Genomic DNA, 14435 nt, shown 5'->3' with positions numbered 1-14435 from the left:
AACTAGTGTGGCCCAAAACTTCCCATGGAAATTATTTCCTCCTTCTAGGGGGATTTTTCTACCTCCTGTTAATTTTTTTAAATTTAAGCATATTGAGTTATAAAAAAAAGTGAAGTCATAATGTAAAAATCAGCACATTAATATGGAAACTAGGGGTATTGTGCCCAGAGCTTTGGCGACTGTTTTGCCAGCAGAGCTCTAGATTTGATACCTGGCACTGTGGAGTTGTACATACATCATAGGGTGGCCCGAGAACAAGCACTGCCAGTTGAGGTCCAAAAGCAAACAAAAATGTGAAATTATAATGTAAAAACATTAAAAATAATTCTTATAGTAATGTTTAATGGAACTCTCCATTCTCCAGGTATTGAAAAATTAATTTTTGATCATTTCATGAGGAAGATAAGACTCAGTTCCTTATAACACTTAACCTGTAATTTAATATGTAGTTTGTTTCCTTCTAGTTTTTTTTTTTTTGTTTGTTTGTGTGTTTGTGGTGGGGCAGTGACTAGCTCAGGGCTACTCCCACCTGGTGACCAATGTCTTCTCCCCATCATATGCAGGAACTGTCACAATTCTGGGTAATAAACCAAGATCTCCCATTGCAGAACATACTCACTAGCTCTTTGTGTCATCTTTCTGGCCCTCTTTGATTTTTATAGTTAAAAATATATACTTAGGAGAATAGGAATAGAACAAAATTTTTAGGGGGGTCATGACCCTATTAAAAACTTCTCATTGCCCTATCAAAAACTTCTGTGGCTCTGCATATCTATAAAAAATCTATGCTGCTTCTTTAGAAATAATGGAAAGTTTTGAATGTAAAAGTATTGTTTTACTCAAATTCAACCTTTTGCTATTTTTCCTGGTACTCAGTACCATTTACCAACTTCTATAATCTGCCCAGTAGATAACCTCTAGGTATGCCTCACATGGGCAATACCCCAACCACTCTAAATTTGAAAAACACCCACTCAAAATTTTGTTCTGACATAAAAATGAGGGAGTTGGGTTTAAATCAGTGTGCCCAGATCAGAATGCAGTTTAGATAGAGATAGAGAGGAAGTGATACACTTTTCACCATTTTACTTTAAAAAAATGGATATTAGTAACACGAACTTATAGTATTACTAAATGATGATGATCTTTAGTTTAAAGTTTTGTGATCAATTAGTACTTTCTTGCCTGAGATAATTTGTTAATAGTTTCACAACAGGTAACAGTTTCTGTGCCAGTGCTTGGCTAATAAACCTCTTTCTGGGAGAACTTTTTTTTCTCCCTTGAAATACAATGGTTTCCTTTTGCGCAAGTCACTTGATTATTAATATATTTTAATATTTTTAAATGATTTCTTCCATTGTAAGTGTTTTAAATTAGAAAAATATCTATTTTGTAATATTTTCTATCTTCATACCAGTTCTCAACAGAAAGAAGTTAGGCATATAAAATCTTTTTCTAGTGTATCATCTAGTTATTAGGTATTATAAAACTTTATCGAAAATTTTTACTAACATGCTCATATTAGTCTTTGCTTCAACATTTAACAGTTCAATTTAAAAGAACTAAGCGATTTAGAGATTTTTTAAAAATATTGTTGCATGTAGAATAAGGATTTCTTCTGATACTCAAAATTAACTAGAGTAAAAGAATTTGTGAAGGGAGATTGGGTTTAAATATAATATTTTCATTCATCTGGATATTATTAAAAGGGCCAGGAAATAGAGTTAACTTTAATTCCTAGCATGACATGGTCCTATAAACATTACTGGGTACAGGTCTAAGGGATTTTAGTACTGCAGGGCCCAAGGATGCCCCTGTATTGAACCATCAGTCCATTGGCCAAGAGTCTCCAATGAGGCCCTCAGGCATCCTAAACACTGCTTGGCACCACTTCCTCTTTTCTTTCAGCAAAAAATAAACATTAAAATTAATTGTTTGGGGGCCGAAGAGATAGCATGGAGGTAAGGCATTTGCCTTTCATGCAGAAGGACGATGGTTCGAATCCCGGCATCCCATATGGTCCCCTGTGCCTGCCAGGGGCGATTTCTGAGCATAGAGCCAGGAGTAACCCCTGAGCGCTGCTGGGTATGACCCAAAAACCAAAAAATAAAAAAATAAAAAAATAAATTGTTTTACTCTTAGCTCACGGATCTTATTTTCTAACACCATTCTCTACTCAAAATAAACAAAGCAAGGCTCCTGAGAGAAATTGCCTGATGCTAGAATTATGACAGTAAATATATACTGGGTGAGCCCATAACAGCATTTGTTAGAAGGCAAGGAATTACTCAGAGACTACCCTGTATGAAGAGGACTGAGTTAACAGAACAGAGGACCCAGGTGAGAGTTTCCAATGTCAAAAGTGGTGTAACTGAGGAAATTACAGTTACAGTTACAGTAGTAGGTTATAACTCAAAATACAAAATAAAAATCTATAGGGGCTGGAGAGAACCCTGGACGAACTTGGGATCAATTCCCAACATCCCATATGGTTCCCCAGCCTGCCAAGAGGGATTTTAACACAGAGCCAGGAGTAACCCCTGAGCTGCAGTAACCACTGCTGGTGTGGCCCCAAAACCAAAAATAATTAATTAATAAAAATCTATAAATTCATCCTGATGTGGCTGACTGAATTTCAAAATAGGGGAGAAGAGGTAGATCTCTGTGTTGAAAAATTCCTAATATTTTTTTGTGTTTGCTATACCCTGAAAAAAATGGAAACATGAAATCTCTGCTCCTTAAGTATCTGCTCTGTAAGGCTGAATTACTCTTGCTCTCCACTGACATAGACACCTGAAAACCCAGACCTCATTCAGGTATCCAGGTCAATAAGAATGCCTAGGGTTAGACTGGAGCACAGGTCTTACATACACAAGGCCCCATTTGATCCCTTGCCATGCATGCCTTCCCAGAACCACTAGTGTAGCCTTGGTGACTACCAACACTGCTGGGCCTAAGCAGTACTTTTTTTGTTTTGTTTTGTTTTTTTTGGGTCACTCCCGGCAGTGCTCAGGGGTTACTCCTGGCTGTCGGCTCAGAAATAGCTCCTGGCAGGCACAGGGGACCATATGGGACACCGGGATTCGAACCAACCACCTTTGGCCCTGGATCAGCTGCTTGCAAGGCAAACGCCGCTGTGCTATCTCTCCGGGCCCCTAAGCAGTACTTTATGACTAGGCCAGGAGTCACCCAGCACAGCCCTCAGACTCACTTGAGCATAGCTAGGGAGGCTTCTAAAAGAGATATAAATCACATGGATAGAATAATACAATGTGGCAAAAGTTACACCTTTTGATTACTTTTATGAAATAATAACTGGGGCAGGAGACATAGTATAGATAGAGGGTAGAGCGCTTGCACATGGCTGATTCAGATATAATCCCCAACATCCCATTATGGCCCCCTGAGCCTACTAATAGTACTTCATGAGTGTAGAGCCAGAAGTTAACCCCTGAGTATTTCCAGGTGTGACCCCCAAAGAGGAGGGGGAAATAACTCTGAGGGGACTGGAGCCATATGGAGTCTTATGCATTTGCCTTGCATAAGACTGCCCTGGTTTGATCTCCAGCAGCCCTTACGGTCCCCAAAGCCTGCTAGGAATGATTCGTGGATGCAGAGCCAGGAGTGATTACTGAGTATAGCTGGTTGTGATCCCAAAACCAAAGAGAGGTGTTTGAGATGTGACTCAGTGATGGAACACTTACCTTCCATGTGTGAGACCGTGGGCTTAATTTTCAGCACAGAATGATATTTCCAGCACTGTCAGGTATAAAAAAAAATTGGGAGGGTGGTGGTGGTTTTTGGGTCATATCTGGTAGCACTCATGGGTTACTCCTGGCTCTATGCTCAGAAATCACTCCTGGCAGGCACGGGGGTCCATATGGGATGCCAGAATTTGAAACATTGTCTGTCCTGGATCAGCTGCGTGCAAGGCAAACGCTCTATCACTGTGCTATCTCTCCATCCCATTAAAATTTTTTTTAAGCCAGTGAAATAGTACAAAAGGTAAAGTACTTGCCTTGCATGCCGTTGGCTCCAATTCTATCTCCATTATCACATGATCCTTTGAACTCTTATCTCCATCATCACACGATCCTTTGAACACCACTAAAAGTCACTCCGAAGCACTTAGCCAGGAAAAGTTATTGAGCTATGAACTGTAGTTAGTAATAATGTATCAAAATTGGATTCTTATGGGGCCAGACTGATAGCATAGCAGGTATAGTATTTATATTGCACGCAGCCATTCTGGGTGTGATTCCTGGCATCCCATAATGGTCCCCTGAGCCTAGCAGGAGGGATCTCTGAGAACAGAACCAGGAGTAACCCCTAAACACTGCCTGATGTGTCCCCAAAACAAACAAAATAAGTGGAATCATTATAACACACTTGTCATACTAGCGGAAAATATGAACAATGAGAGGATAAAAGTACAGAGGGTATATGGAAGTTCTTTTTTTAATTTTTTTATGTCTAAGACTTCAAAAATTTGGACCCAATAGATTATACAGGAGTTAAATCACTTGCCTTGCATGCAGCCAATCTTAGTTTGATTCCCAGCATCTTATGTGGTCCCCTGGGCACTGCCAGGAGTGACCTTGAGCACAGAGCCAGGAATGAATCCTGAACACCATCAGTGTAGCCCTGAAAACCCAAAACAAAGCAACAGAAAGTGTATTGTAAAAATAGCTTATGTAGTTTCTGACTTTTAGGGACTCGGAATTATGTAAAATTTTAAGTAGTTGTCACAAATTTTTTTTTTTTTTGGGTTTTTGGGCCACACCCAGTGGTGCTCAGGGGATACTCCTGGCTGTCTGCTCAGAAATAGCTCCTGGCAGGCACGGGGGACCATATGGGACACCGGGATTCGAACCAACCACCTTTGGTCCTGGATCGGCTGCTTGCAAGGCAAACGCCGCTGTGCTATCTCTCTGGGCCCAGTTGTCACAAATTTAAAAATATTTATGTGTGTGTTCTGTAATGGAATCAAGTTAACACAAGAAAAAACACTAAGAAAAATTTTTCTTTATTTTTTTAAGAGAAATATATATATTTTTATTTTAAATCACTTTTATTGTGACCAATGTGAATTACATGTCTTTCACAGTTATGTTTAAGGTACATAGTGCCAGTGAATTAGGACCATTCCCACCACCAGTGTTGTCCTCCCTCCACCCCTGATCCCAGCATGCACCCCATACCTCTCACCTTTGCCCCCTGGACAGCTAGGTGTAACAGGTACCCTATGTATATAGCTTGTTGTAGATTGAGTATCTTGATTTTGTTGTCATTGACTTTGAGTTTGGCATTTAGGACTGATCAAAAAATTTTCTCTTTTTCTAATTTTCAAATTGCTTTAAAGTATTTTATATGTACTTTTTTTTTAACTTAATAAAACGTAGGATATTTTGTTGACAACTTGACATTACTGGAAACCATGCTAAAAACTTACCAGTAGTACTTGATATGAGTAAGATTTGTTTTTAGATGTGTAAAATGAGTCACATTGAAGTCACGGAGAGGTTACCATATACCACATTTACCATTCTGATTAATTTTTCATAGGGCAAACTACAAATCAGTAATGACTTACTAAAGACTAGTGGTTGCTATTGATGTTTCAGTCAGGCATGTTGATTAATCACGGAGATTTCTTGCCTCTATCCTGGATTTACTCAGTTGGTTGGGTTTTTGATACAATAATAATTTTATGTATAATTTGCTGAATACATTTTCTTTACTACATGTATGGAAAATACCAATGTAGTACATAGAAATTGTCTCTGCTGTAGGTTATTATGAATGCCTTTGTGACCGTTGAACAGTTTCATCATTAATGTAGAAAAAAAAAGTATATTAAATCTTTAAACTAAGATACTGCCTTTCTATTAAATCTAAACTAGTGAAACTTGAACAAAAGAGAAAATTTGATCATATTTTTATGAAACCTGATTTTGTTATTTTCTTATCTTTGGGTAAAAATTGAAAAATTTTTAACTTTTTTAGCTTTTTAACTGTCAGCTTCACACTTGCATTTGAGACTAAGCAACCTGTGTTGTGCCATGGCCCTACTGATACCACAAACCTTCTGTAATCCTGCTCCCTGTGAAAAAACCCACATCCTATGTATAACCTTAGATTTATTTTGAAATCTCCGAGGAGAGCAGAGAGAGATTACTAATGGTCTCTGTCGTTTCCTTTAAGGGTCTGATGTTTATTTTCAAGACATGTTGGTAGAATTAAAATGTTAAAGTATAATAAGTACTGATTTCCTTTTATAAAGGTGTTTATGTAAAATTTAATGATTATTGGGGCTGGGCGGTGGCCCTAGAGGTAAGGTGTCTGCCTTGCCAGCGCTAGCCTAGGACGGACTGCGGTTCGATTCCCCGGTGTCCCATATGGTCCCCCAAGCCAGGAGTGACTTCTGAGCACATAGCCAGTAGTAACCCCTGAGCATCACCGGGTGTGGCCCAAAAACAAACAAAAAAATTTAATGATTATTATTTCTGTTGAGAATATCATCATAGAACTTCCAAGAAAAAAAGTTTCTCCCTCTGGGAGAAGCCTGTGATCTCTCTTGAACATGTATCTTTCTCTTTTTTCTCCCTTCTCATTTCTCTAATGTCTAAATGTCTTTAAATAAAACTAGTTTGCTTCAACTAAAGAAGAGGGGGTGGGGAAGTTATAGTACTTCCAAATCACCAGTAAGTCTGATGGTATCATTGGTCTGTGCAATAGAAAACGACTATCTTGCTTTTCATCCTCCCATTTTAGATGTGTGTCCTTTATTTTTACTAATTAAGATGTATACATGAATCTGATTTTATTATTTAAAAAGTCGTAGCTACTTTTTATTAGTAGAAACATTGTTGAAACCAAGGCTTTTTGGTTCACACCTAGGAGTACTTAGAATCTATTCTTTATTCTGAGTAACTTCCACTGGTGCTCAGGAAGCTATGCAATGTCAAAAATCAAACCTGGGCCTCCTTGGGGCTGGAGAAAGAGAGCACAGAAAAGGCACTTGTCTTGCAAGTGGCCATCCTTGGTTTGATCCCCAAGGTCTGCCAGGAGTGCTCCCTGAGCACAGAGGCAGGAGTAAGCACTGAACACAATTAGTTATGGCCCAAAAACAAACAAATGAAATCCCTGGACAATCTGACTCCTGCTCAGTTCTCTGTATCATAAACCATCCTCACCTTATTATATTTCAGCATATATGAAGTGAAATATATGGAATGGCACCAGCCTTACATTTTTTTTTTTTTAGCCCTCTCATTTCTATGTCAAGGTTTCCATATTTCCTCTTCTCTGTATTTGGAATGCAATACTTCTAGATTTTTCATATAACTGGCTCCTTTTCCAACCTTTATATCTCAACTTAAGTCATCAACTCGAGATTTTTTTCTAAGCAACCTCACATTATTTTATCAACAAACTTAAGATTTTCTTGTTTGTGGTATCTGGCAGTGCTCAGATGCTACTCCTGACTCTGTACATGGGTGACGATCCAAGGTGTACTTGCGGAAACATGTGTCAGGGATGGAATCTAGGCCTCTTTCCCTACAAAGCAAGGACAGCCCATTGTATATTTTCCTCAATGTCTGAAATGATCTTTATCTTAATGCATTCATACCCATGGTATGAATGTTCTATATGTTCTATAGAAAATCTTTGTCTTATTTATTGCTGTTTGTCTTCATGTGACATAGCAAGTGCATAAAAGTTATTTGTGGGGTGAATTTTAGGAGGCAGTTAAACAGCAATCTATGAAAATTTAGTCATGAATGTTCTATATGTTCTATAGAAAATCTTTGTCTTATTTATTGCTGTTTGTCTTCATGTGACATAGCAAGTGCATAAAAGTTATTTGTGGGGTGAATTTTAGGAGGCAGTTAAACAGCAATCTATGAAAATTTAGTCATCTGTACCACACAGCAGGTAGTGGGTTCAAAGTTTAACATGAAAAAGATCATATATTTCAGTAAATACTGCCTTACAAGTAAATTAAAATTAAAATAATTTCCAATCACAGCCCTATAACAAAATAGTAAATAATTAATTTTCAAAGGTAAATGCCACTGAAAACTACCTGGAGAGCATAAGCAACACATCCTAATTGACTAAACTTAAAAAGGCAGAGCTGACTTTTAGGGAAGAGATGCCTTGAAGGACTTGGCTTTGCCTTTAACTTCTGCCCTCTTCTGTCCCTCTCACCAAGCTTGTTTATATAAATCAGAAAAATCTCAGAGGACTCATATCTCATATACAAAGAGAAGGAAAGTGAGTGCATCATTTTCTTTTTTCTTTTTCTTTTTTTTGCCACACCCAACAGTGCTTAGAGGTTACTCTTGGCTCTGTGCTCAGAAATCACTCCTGGCAGGTTCAGGGACCATATGGGATGCTGAGGATCAATCTGGGTTGGCCATGTTCAATGCAAAGATCTTATCCATTGTGCTATGGCTCTGTCCCAGTTTTCTAACTGAGAAGTTGGAGAAATAATTTTGAAAGTTGTAGTTGTGAAAGAGATTAGAAAGCAGTCATCTGAATCTAACTGGTTTTGACAGCACAGTGAACATGGGAAATGTTCCACATCCTGAAACACAGAAATACAAGATGCTCCACAAAATCTCAAAAAAATGGATAGAGCCATTGTCAATCCAAGTTCTTTCTGTGCTATTTCCTCAGCAATAAAAAATTAGACCAAAGTTGAGATAGGAGAGAGTGAGGAAAAGAGTTTAAATAAGTAGAGGGGAGTTCATGGCAAGTCTGTATCATTGCAGTCGTCTAGCCACAACCAGGATGAAGAATGATGGCAAAGCAATTTGGTTTATATTATGCAGAGAAAGAGAAGGAAATATTCTCTAAAGATCCCAATGAAGAAAAAAGGCACTTCAAAAGCTTCATACTATATCCCAACCAAATAAATTTTAAGAAAAAAAATTATTTTTTTTGGTTTTTGGGCCACACCCGGTAATGCTCAGGGGTTACTCCTGGCTATGCGCTCAGAAGTCGCTCCTAGCTTGGGGGACCATATGGGACGCCAGAGGATCAAACCGCAGTCCGTTCTAGGCTAGCACAGGCAAGGCAAGCACCTTACCTTTAGCACCACCATGCCAGCCCCTAGGAAAATCATTAAGTTAAAAGATATTTTTTAATATAGTAAGTGTGTGGGAGGAGGAATAGTATATAAATACAGAGTAAGTTATACAATAAGAGAATAAGGTAAGAAGAAATACTTTTTTAAGTTTTTGGTTTAGTTATTTTGTTTTTGTTTTTTTTGGGTCACACCAATAAATATCTTTATTTAAACACCTGGATTACAAATATGATTGTAGTTGGGTTTCAGTCTTGTAATGAATACCGCCCTTCACTAGTGCAACATTTCCATCACCATATCCCAAATCTTCCTCCCCCATCCCCGCCTGTACTCTAGACAGGCTTTCTACTTCCCTCATTCATTCACATAGTTATGATAGTTCTGAATGTAGTTATTTCTCTAACTGTACTCATCACTCCATCACTTGTTCAGAGTAGCTTCATTGCACTCATCTCTCTTGTACATTATTTGAACAGGTCAAACACATGCAGTCCTCAGGTACAGGGAAAAAAAGGGGTTCACCTTATTTTAACTTTATTTTTGTAGGGTCTGCCCCCAGTAATACTGGTCAGGGAATAAATCAGGCACACACCCCCATCCCCGTGATGGTTCAGTATTTGGGCCAAGGAGTGCTGGAAGGTCACCAGTACTAGATCCTGCAGTGCTGTGTGGCCCATGTGATGCTGGGAATCAAACTTATGGCCTTGCATATGCCCAGCATATGCTCTCTGTCACTTGAACTATCTCCTGGCTCACATAGATGAAGATGAGTATTTCTGTGATTTAAAGGCTTGCTACTGTAAGAAGTCATACTATGATCATATATATACTGCATTTGCCTTTCTTTTCTCTGCTAATAAATACTTTCATGGCATATGTTGACTTTTCAGTAAAATAAAATCTATGCCACATCTTGGTCATTTTCACCCCTACTCTGATTACAGTGCCTGGTGGCTATGAGAATAAAAAAGGAGAATGTGTACGCCTAAGGTCATCAGCAGAGTCCATAGCCCAAGGAATCGCACATCACAGTCACTCCTCCTACTACTACAGAGGAAACTACTCCTCTGTATCACTCACATTAGATTAACAAGCATAGCTTTGACCCCATTAACCCATAAACTGATAAAAAAAATTTTCTTTTAAAAAAATTATTTTTTTTGGTTTTTGGGCCACACCCCGAGATGCTCAGGGTTTACACCTGGCTATGCACTCAGAAATCACTCCTGGCTCAGGGGACCAAATGGGATGCCAGGGATCGAACCCAGGTCCATCCTGGGTCAGCCACATTTAAGGCAAACACTACCATTGTGCAATTGCTCCAGCCCCTGATAAATTAAAACATTGGCCTCCCAAGTTTTCATATATATTTCTCACGTCATTTTACAGATATTGGTGTCAATGGTTTTTGTTTGTTTGTTTGTTTGTTTGTTTTGGTTTTTGGGCCACACCGGCATTGCTCAGGGGTTACTCCTGGCTGTCTACTCAGAAATAGCTCCTGGCAGGCACGGTGGACCATATGGGACACCGGGATTTGAACCAACCATCTTTGGTCCTAGATCTGCTGCTTGCAAGGCAAACACCGCTGTGATATCTCTCCGGGCCCAATGGTTTTTTGTTTGTTTGTTTTTGTTTGTTTGTTTGTTTGTTTGGTTTTGGTTTTGGTTTTTCGGGCCACACCCTTTTGATGCTCAGGGGTTACTCCTGGCTAAGTGCTCAGAAACTGCCCCTGGCTTGGGGGGACCATATGGGATGCCGGGGGATCAAACCGCAGTCCCAATCTTTTCTTGGCTAGCACTTGCAAGGCAAATAGATACCTTACCTCTAGCGCCACCTCGCCGGCCCTGGGTGTCAATGTTTTTAAGGAAAATTTTGTTGGTCCCTAAATCTGTGTGTGTTTTAATTCTTTAGAACTATTATATTTTAGTTTTCAGGAATAGGGGTCATATGTGTGGAATTTCTTTTTTTTTTTTTTTTTTTTTTTTTTGGTTTTTGGGCCACATCCGGTGTTGCTCAGGGGTCACTCCTGGCTGTCTGCTCAGAAATAGCTCCTGGCAGGCACGGGGGACCATATGGGACACTGGGATTCGAACCAACCACCTTTGGTCCTGGATCGGCTGCAAACACCACTGTGCTATCTCTCTGGGCCCATATATATGGAATTTCTTAGATTCTAAACATTTTGTTTAGTTCCTCATGATACATTACTAAACTAAAATAGTGTTTTCTGCTTGAGAGATAGGTTAACCAAGAAAGGGATTTGAATTCAAAATTGGATCAACCTCTGGAGACAGGGAACTGCCCAGTTGAGCATAACATAGAAATAATGTGAAGTGAAAACTGATAGCAGAATTGAAAGAAATTAACATAAGAACCCTTGACGGTTTTCCTCTATTTTTGTTTTCAAGTTATATTCACTCTAGAAATGTAGTGGCTATTTGCAAATAAATTTATGAGTCCTGGTCACTCACCACATTTACCATTGTGGTAGTTAAAATAAATTACCTTTCTTATATGTAAAATTATACTAAGTAGATTTTATGAAGTATAAACTGTAGATTCTCTGTGATGCTTATGAGTCAGGATAAGAAGTAATTTATAGTTGACATAAAAATAGGAGTTTGAGCTTGTATTCATAAAAGTTAATATCCACAAGTGGTTCATACTAGTATATTGCAAATAATGGCCTGTAGACTAATTGAGAATTATCTCCTGTGTAGCTTTTAAAATATACTAATTTTCCAACCCTATTCCCAGATGAATTAAGTTTGTCAAAAGTGAATTCTCCTAATCTAAAGTTCTCTTTCTTTGCGGGGAGCCACACTGCTCTAATTACGAATAACTTCTAGCTCATTTTCAGTGGTCACTCCTGGCTGTGTTCAGGGAACTATGCATTGCCAGAAATTGAACATTGTTGCTTCCAGTTGGCTTTAGCTTGTTGAGCCATATTCCTTGTCCAATCTCTTTATCTTCATATTTAAAAAAAACTATCTAAGTGATCCCCCCATAATCATCTTTGGGGTCTGGGGAGATAATACATCAGATAGGACACTTGCTTGCACTTAGCTGACATGGGTTTGATCCCTGGCATCCCCTGTGGTCCTCCAAGCACTGCCAGAAGTACTTAGTGCAGAAACAGTAGTAATCTCTGAGCATTACCAGGAGTGGCCCTAAAACAAACAAACAAATAAAAAAACCAACAAATCATCTTTGGAAATCACTCTTATATTTCATATATACTGTAGTATATTGTTTTTATTATTTATTTATTTATTTGGCCAAGTTAAAAACCTTATTGGGGAAAAATATAGGGGAGAGATCCAGAAATGTGCTTTGTATATGTGTGAAATTTTGGATTTTATCCCCACCTCACTCCTAGTCAGGGGGAAAAATGAGGTAGAAATTTTTTATTGCGGGCACGGAGAGATAGCACAGCAGTGTTTGCCTTGCAAGCAGCCGATGTAGGATCAAAGGTGGTTGGTTCGAATTCCGGTGTCCCATATGGTCCCCCGTGCCTGCCAGGAGCTATTTCTGAGCAGACAGCCAGGAGTAACCCCTGAGCACTGCCGGGTGTGGCCCAAAAACCAAAAAAAAAAAAAAAAAAAATGTTATTGCTAGTAACAGAAAATCCATTGCTGGATTTATTTGACTTAAACAATATAGCATAAATACAATATAGCATAAATAAAGAGGATGACAGTAATGAGTACCTGGGAACATGATAGGCTATTCAGGAAAAGATTGACCTGATCTACAATGTGTTAAATTCAACTAAGATTCTGAAGGCTCTACCCTCCTGATTTTCTGCCCCTTAACATTTTTATCTTTAGGAGAATTTCATTATTGGAACACGAGCCTACCATTTCCATTCTAAAATTAGTATTTTGATGCATTTGTTTGATGAGATACTCATTTTTGATATTAATTTTAATATATGTCACAGTAGTTTCAGAGTAAATCAATAGTGTTATTTTATCCCAGTCACTTACACATGTATATCATGGACTAAAGTTATTGATAATAATATGCAAGTCCTCTAACTTAATGCTTTATTATGAATCAAGTTATTATAGACATCAGTGTGATAAATGCTAAAAACAATTATTTTAAGGTACAAGAGAGAAATATCTATTTAAACTCTTTGAAAATCTTGCCTTACATTGTCTTGATATAGGTTTTTTTTTATTGTATAGCAAAAAGGGATTATTTTAAACTCTAGTCATTAAGTTGCAAAACACCAAAACTATTGGTGTAGCATCTTATTTACTTTAAGTTTGTTACTTACCTAATTAGTTTTGCTTAGGAAACCAGTGCAATCTGTTGTTATCAGCAAGAACAAAAGAACGCCTCAAAAAAATACAGGTTCTTGGTAGATTTATTAGGGTAGTTGACACTTTCCCACCTACTTATCACAAACAACCATGTGTATACTGCTTGAAAATAGAAAGCCATAAAAATACATGTCCTAAAATAACTCCTAAACATTAGGTAATTGAACATCCTCAGAAGTGAAATCAGTAAGCTGCAGACTCTGCAAGGACTAGAGTAGCACTAAATCCCACATGTCCAGATGTCTAAGTCACCAGAAGGGACTTCTGTGAACCCTTGAACACTACTTGGGAGATTCTCGATCTCCCAAAAAAGCTGAACATACAGAGCATAAGTGATTTTTATTCAAGTAGTCTCCTTTAAAAGTATTATCAGTTGCTGCTGCCATTTTTCATATCATATATGGGATTTGGAAAATGCATACTAGGGAAAAAATTGCTGTATTTACTTTATATTAATGAATAGTTTCCATGATTTTCCCCCTATTTTTTGCATTCTTTTTTTCTCTTCCATCCTGGTTGCTTTACTCAGTACTTGTTCCTCTTTGCTTATCCTTTTCTAGTTTGAGATATATACAAGACTAAAATGAAGTAAGCCCCAAGGAAAACCTTAGGATGAGATAGTGGTAAAATAGGGGAAATTTGAGTAGAAATTTTACTGGACTTCATTGCCCTTCTGTTCTTGATTTGTGACTTTGAAATGCTTTGTTTTCAAAAGTGGAATGAGAGAGGACAGGAAGTATAGTGATAAGAATGTGCCCACCCAGCAACAATCCATGCCCTTTCAAGCATTATGAATATAACAAACAATTGTTTTTATTCTTTAACAAGCACTTTATATTCAAAGTGCATGAATATTTCAGGTGTTTAAAGAAAACAACTCCATCTCCTCCTAATCTATACCCCTGGAAACTGGTCCCAACACAGTTTTAGAACCAGTTCTTTATTAGATTGCAGCACCTTTTATCAAGGATTCCCAACACACATTCCTGAGCTAAGTAAAGAGAAGA

General features: G+C 38.2%; 1 protein-coding gene across 2 annotated transcripts in view; it reads left to right on the top strand.

The window, feature by feature from the left end:
* EVI5 (ecotropic viral integration site 5) overlaps positions 1-14435 on the top strand; it is a 171179-nt gene that overhangs the window by 129441 nt on the left and 27303 nt on the right. The gene's annotated exons all lie outside the window — the stretch shown is intronic.

Source organism: Suncus etruscus, chromosome 4, assembly GCF_024139225.1.
Source record: "Suncus etruscus isolate mSunEtr1 chromosome 4, mSunEtr1.pri.cur, whole genome shotgun sequence".
Lineage (NCBI taxonomy): Eukaryota > Metazoa > Chordata > Mammalia > Eulipotyphla > Soricidae > Suncus > Suncus etruscus.
Note: the sequence above shows the minus strand (reverse complement) of the source record. Positions and strands in the feature narration are given on the sequence as shown.